This window comes from Morone saxatilis, unplaced genomic scaffold (genome assembly GCF_004916995.1).
Source record: "Morone saxatilis isolate NCDOM2014 unplaced genomic scaffold, NCSU_SB_2.0 Contig3, whole genome shotgun sequence".
Lineage (NCBI taxonomy): Eukaryota > Metazoa > Chordata > Actinopteri > Moronidae > Morone > Morone saxatilis.
In genome coordinates this window covers 7504616-7511013 of record NW_023339873.1, presented here as the reverse complement: position 1 = coordinate 7511013, position 6398 = coordinate 7504616, and the positions used below count along the sequence as shown (strand labels likewise).

Genomic DNA, 6398 nt, shown 5'->3' with positions numbered 1-6398 from the left:
TCAACATGGCAGCCTCGGTGGAAGAGGACCCGCTTTCCCTGTAGGTAAAAATGGCTTATTGTAAGCTAACGAAAACACAACAATTCTTATTTTCAAGTGATTATACACAAATGAAAACAAACATGCAAATAGATAGTATTTTAGGAGTGCAGGCAATGATGCAGCAGCAACGGTAAGGAAAAGGAAGTGAGGGGGGAAATGCTTGCAATAAAGCGTGTTATCTTCAAATTAAAAAAACACTAGTTGAAACCATAGTCATTGACAGAGTGGGCAACCATGGTCTCACTCTCTGGCTGCATCTGATATCTGTACATGAAAAGCCTTGAAATGTAAGCCACTTATGGGCTCTTAAAGAAGGAAGGAGGTGGCAGTAACACGGGAATTCCCTAACTCGCGTCTCACTTTGATGATGTCACCAGAGTAAGCTGTTACTCTGAAACGTTGAAAGAGCGCCTTTGTTTTCTTCTCAATCTCTCTCCCTCTGTCTTTCTCTCGCTTCTTCTTCTCTCACTCTTTCTTTGCCCTTTGTGTGAAGGTTTTCTTTGAGTGAGATCAGTTTTGGCTTAGACATGGACATCCCTCTCAACTCTCCCGAAAAAAACCCACCACCACCCCATACTCTATGTTGTAACTAATTACAGCCGCCTCCTTTTCTCTGCCCACCGTGTAATTCAATTTTTCCCTGAAATGGGAGGGATCGACTCAGGCGGGCCTCAGAGGCACAGATAATGCCTGATTGCATCCGTCCAACCTATCATGTATTGTTTCTAAGATGTGCAGATAGAGTTGACAAAGAAGATTTGGATCAGTGACTCGTGGATAGATGGATAAAAGATGGATGAAAGAACGGTTTACTGTGCACAGGGAAAAGATGAACAGGATACCAGACACTGATTTGCAAAAAGACACAGTACTGACGTAGTTGGGGTCTGGCGGTTGTCTGTTTATTTGTGTGGGTGCATTTGTGCACTTGCATGCAAAATTTTGCATCGAAGGCACAGAGTGTATCTGTGTCTGCTTTTTTTTTTTTTTTACCTTTTACTAGTCGACGACAGTTAATTGGGCAGGTGGCTGAGGGCTTGGGGTCCTGTTTGAATGCACATATTATAAATGTGGAGGGCCACACACACACAAACTCTTGCTCTTTCTCTCTCTGTCTCTCTTTCTGGAGGAGGTCACTGGGTTTAATGAGAGGTGGAGTGTGGCAGTGTGTTTTGAAGGCGAATCGAGTCGGTCTTTAGACAAGAGACTCGGTGTGATTACTGAGACCTCAGAGCTCCGGGTTTGCGCGTGCTTGTGTACTTGTGTGTTTGCACTTTGGCGTACTTATGTGCAAGTGTGTGTGACAGAAAGCGAGATTACAGAGACCTCAGGGCACAACCAGGAACCAGCTTTTATATAAAGTAACCTCTGTTTAGTTGCTGCACTGCGGTGCGTGCATGCAAACATGCATGCACATACACACACAGACACAGATGCTCTGCCAAGGCAGAACCAGCCTGGAGACGTCGACACAGCAGCCAAAAGACATTCTTTCATATGAACCTTCAGTCTTCGTCTTCTCTGCTCACTTCTCTTCTTCACTTCTTTTCCTCTAGACTCCATCCTTGTTCCTTCTTTTACACTTCTCCTCATCTGTCTCCCTCTACCTTAAAGTAAACCTGGAACAGCATAGTGGTGATTGTATTTGTTGGACTGACGTTAAGTACTGCTCATTAGCCACACCACCGCTAAATGCTACTGGCTGGATTACGCTCTTTTATTTAGACTGAAAGTTTACATATAATTTTATTATACCCAACAAATTCCATAACCTCAGGGCATATAAAATCCTTTTTAGAGCTGCACGGTGCACATTGAAATAATTCATGTTTGCTCTGAAATATAGAAAAGTGCTTTTGGTTGTTTTCAGTATCTCTGTCAGTTATGTCAGTGATATGCTTTACCTGCTGTCTCTCTCTTATTCAGTGCTTTTTTCCTGAGTCTCGCTGTGTTATTTTGCTTCTACTACTTTATGGGTGTTTCTTTGTGCTACGTTTTTTAGCAGCAAATACCTGTATCTGATCTAAAAATCCTTTCCTGTACCAGTCTGTTAATTAGCATGCACTGTGTGTGTGAGTGTCTATGCTTCCATCCCCTGTTTAAACAGACTGACCTCTCTGTGCTCCGGGGGTCAGCTTCCACTGACCCTCCCACCCACCCCCGCCTCTACTCCCACCCCGCTCCCAGTGTATCTCTCACCGTCTCACCATGTTGCTCTCATGTATCTACTCTTCTCCCTCCTTTCCCTTCCCTTTCTCTCTCCCCCCCCCACGAAGACCATTCCCCTGAGCTTTCCCACACTCACATCAAAGGACAAGTCTCTAGAGGGTGTGTTAGAGCACCCTGCTATGGAATGTGAGTGTGTTAATAATTGTGTGTGTGTGTGTGTGTGTGTGTGTGTGTGTGCATCTGTGTCTATGTGTGTTTTACAAGGCTGTGTTGGTTTACTGTGTTGTTTGCTCTTTGTTGGTCTTTTATGAGGGTTGATGGGGCCAGAGGGTGAAGAGCAGGAAGCTGTGCCCTGCCAGGGAGGATGTGACATCATTAAGCATGGGTGGCAGCAACCACAAGTCTCCTGTGGAGTACTTGTACTTTGTGGCCTTGGTTGAGATTAAGGAATGTCAGCAGCTGATTGGTTTGGCTCTTACAATATAATGCAGCCTTACAGGATGTCCTCATTAACGTCTCTCTTAAGATAATTAAGATAATGTCGGTATCCCAGTTTATCTAGGCAGGAGCAAGGCCATGGGTACATTTTTAGAAATTGACAAAGAAAAGGGAGGCCTAGCACTTCCAAACCTCTACTATTATGCTTCCCAAATGAGATACATGGTCTATTGGTGCTCCCTGGAGAATCAAGTTGCATGGATAAGCTAGGAGGAGCAAAAGAATATATAGACCTAAAGGGAGAAAACGGTCGAACAGAGGTTGGCGTCCCATGTGTAAAATGCAACAACTTCCCACAAGCTTTAAAGATGGAGGGAATTTGGTTGCAAGGACTTAATCCTTTATTCTTATACCCAACATAAAGAATGAACAACTGGGCAATCAGGAGCAATGCTGGAGGCAGTGCAGGCAAATTAATGCCAACCACTCCCATGTCTTCTGGACAAACATTTTTGGACAGTGTTCTGCAGAACCATGAGGAGATTTTAGGTTACAAGATTCCCAGGGACCCCTGGATTGTGTACCTTGGACTGATACCTAATGACAAAATCCAGAAGGATATCTACCTCTTCAAAATACTGATCCTCACTTGTAAAAAGGCCATCACCAGGTGCTGGTTGAAATGTGACCTTCCAAGTCTAGGACAGTGGTTGGACATTGTGGAGGAAATATAATCCATGGAAAAACTGACTCACTATCTAAGGACTAAAGCGTTTTCCTACAATCAATGCTGGGAAAAATGGACTGCATTCAAGAGAAAATAGATCTTGTGCTCAGCTGGTCTGAGTAGAATGGTCCAGGTTGTAAAGAAAGTGTAATATTCAGTTCAGTTCAGTTAAACTGAATTGTTTACAGTAACAGTAACTTTCTGTTTTTAATAAACAGTTAATGCAGAATGGATCCATGATAAGGCCCAGTCCTGCATTACTGCAGTGGCATAATAGGAAATATAGTCCTTTGCTCTGCTGCAGTTTGGTCAGCCTATGTTGTTCTGTTACAAACAATAGTTATGGTGGACAGTGTGACCTCAGTGACGTGGTCTCTGCACCAGCTGTGTGCACATGTTTCATTGCATGTGTGTCATCTGGACATAGCAGAGCATGAATCATGTCAGGGTCTGCTTTGTATTTTAGCAGCAGATGTGTGTTGTTTGTTTGCTCTCCTTCTTTGTGTTACCCTCATTGTTACTCGCTCTCTCACTGTGGGTGCGTCCTAATTCTCTTATTTCATATTTCCACACTCCTGAAATCGATCAGGCCTGCTGTCATTAAGGACATTCCATTTACCTTATTACTGCTCAGACTGGATTAGATAAAGGGTACACAAGAGCACCGTAGGTGGAAGTCTTTTATCATTACTCCCCATTGAAAATGTGTTAGTAACTGGATGCTGCATTGAAACCACATCACCAGAATCACAAGCCAATCTCTAAACGCTTCACTCAATAAAGACTGAGGACTTTCTCCTAGCTTTCATAACTAAATCTGGGTGGAAACAATTAAAGAGTTTTAAAAAGCCTGCATCGCAGAACCAATCCAAAGTATTTAGACTGGTGACATGGCGATAGCATGCGCACTGTTGTACCATATAATGTTGCATGGCAGATCCATTTTCAATGTTTTAAAAAGCTCTCTCCATGTTACAAAGTGATTCATTATCTCTAGCTTGTTGCACAACTATGTGGCAAACTCCGATTGTCCGGTATTGCAAGACAGTTTTGTCAAATTACTGATGCTGATAAACTAATATTGCCAGCAACTCGGGTGGAATGTTATTCAATTTCTTTAGAAATTGTATTGTTTTCTTATTGACCACATAGTTAAACTTGGACATGTGCCGAATATAGGTCTGAACGATGACAAAATATTTCTTTTACAGAAGTTGCTTGTATCACAAAGTACAGTATTCTTGCTGTCGTCATAGTAAATGTCATCATTGGCATCATTTCAACACTGATGCAGTGATACAGTGCAGCAATCAATCACTGGGTATCAGCCAGAAGTGACTAGAGTTGCAATGTGGGCTATTTTCATTTTCTACAAAATGACTAGGCCACTAAATTGTTTCCACACATTTTGAGGCATCATCATGATCTGGGATTTTTATAGAATGTATTTGTAGATGAAAACCAATTGACAAATACAGATGCAAATCATGCATTTAGTGTCTGATCATTCAATTCAGATTAATTGTTTGTGATTAACGCTGCCTTGCATCTCTTCCTCGCTTTTTGTGGGAGGAACTGAGCAAATGTGTTTTTCTTCCCTCCCAAGCATCTCTGTCAATTCCTCTCAGCCTGTGTTTCTCTATCATTCAGCCTTTCTGTCCCTTTCTCTATTTACGTCTCACTTCGTTTGTCTCAGTTTCTCCCTGCCTCCATGTTCATCTCAGTTGGATGGACGATGCCTATATTCCTCTCGCTGGTTTCACTGCACCACTACACAAGTACGCTGAGGTTCTCTTTGTCTAGCCTTTTGCCGGAGTGTGCACTTCTACACTCAAAGCCCTTTGATGTAAGTGGAAATAGCTGGTTGAGAGAAATATGGTGGAAAGTCTCGCGGCCTGTGTTTACACCGAACCAGATGGCTCTAAACAAGCTGGGGGAGAAGACACAAATACACTTTTCTCAGAAGGGCTTAATTTAGAGTACTGTTTTGGACGGTACTGTCGCTGCTTGTAACCAGAGGTGGTTGTTTTGGGAACTTTTCAAACCTGCCTTAAAATCCAAGTCCCACCTGTATGGGACAGTGTGTGTAGGATTTAGTGGTATCTAGCGGTGTACTTGCAGATTGCATCTCCCTCGCCTTCCAAGTGCGAAGGAAAAACTGTCTGGGAAACACACAGAAAATGCGAACAGCCCTATGTAGAACCAATGTTTGGTTTGTCCTTTCTGGGCTACTGGCATCTGTAGGTATAGAAGGCACATTTTTAGTGTAACAAAAACATAATTCCTATTTCCAGGTTATTATACACAAAGGAAAATATAGTTAAGCATATTATATTCCATTTCTGCCAATACATCCTCTTAAATGTTACACACTGGACCTTTTAAAATGAAGTGTTATGTTCTTCATTTTAAATATACAACAAAAATTGTATGCAAAATGTGTGTACTTGTGTATAGATGTGTGTCTTTCTATTTGTCTTTGTGTGTGTGTGTGTGTGTGTGTGTGTATATAAAGGGGTGTGAATGTAAAAATGAATGAATGCGTTGTTATTGTTATGGCACTTGCTCTTAGCCCCAGGCATAATGAATCCCATAACCAATTTAATGTGTATTGCGTATTTATGCAGTGCTTTAAATGGTCAGTGTTTGTGTCTAAGTGGCCTTTCCAGACATAATTAAGTTCAACTTTACATCGCTAATGTTGTATTTGAACTGGTTTATCTCAACACTGTCCTATGAACACAATATATATCTTTTTATGAGCTGAGAACAACAGGCCTCTTTACAGCGTTTGTGACTTTTGTGGCATTTTTTGCGATATTCCAGTGAGCTTTTGTTTTGAAAAGCTTACACGGCTGCTGATTTTTTTTCTCTCCTCTCTGTTAAAAATTGGTTCAAGTTGATGACTGCTGAGTCTGTATTTGTAGAATATACTTTACTGCAAAAAAGGGTAATGCAATGAGTGGAGAGACACATGATGGAGAGGGATCATATAATAGAGAAATTGTGTGTGTGTGTGTGT

General features: G+C 41.9%; 1 protein-coding gene across 1 annotated transcript in view; it reads left to right on the top strand.

Moving 5' to 3' along the window:
• fndc3ba (fibronectin type III domain containing 3Ba) overlaps positions 1–6398 on the top strand; it is an 81131-nt gene that overhangs the window by 23775 nt on the left and 50958 nt on the right. The gene's annotated exons all lie outside the window — the stretch shown is intronic.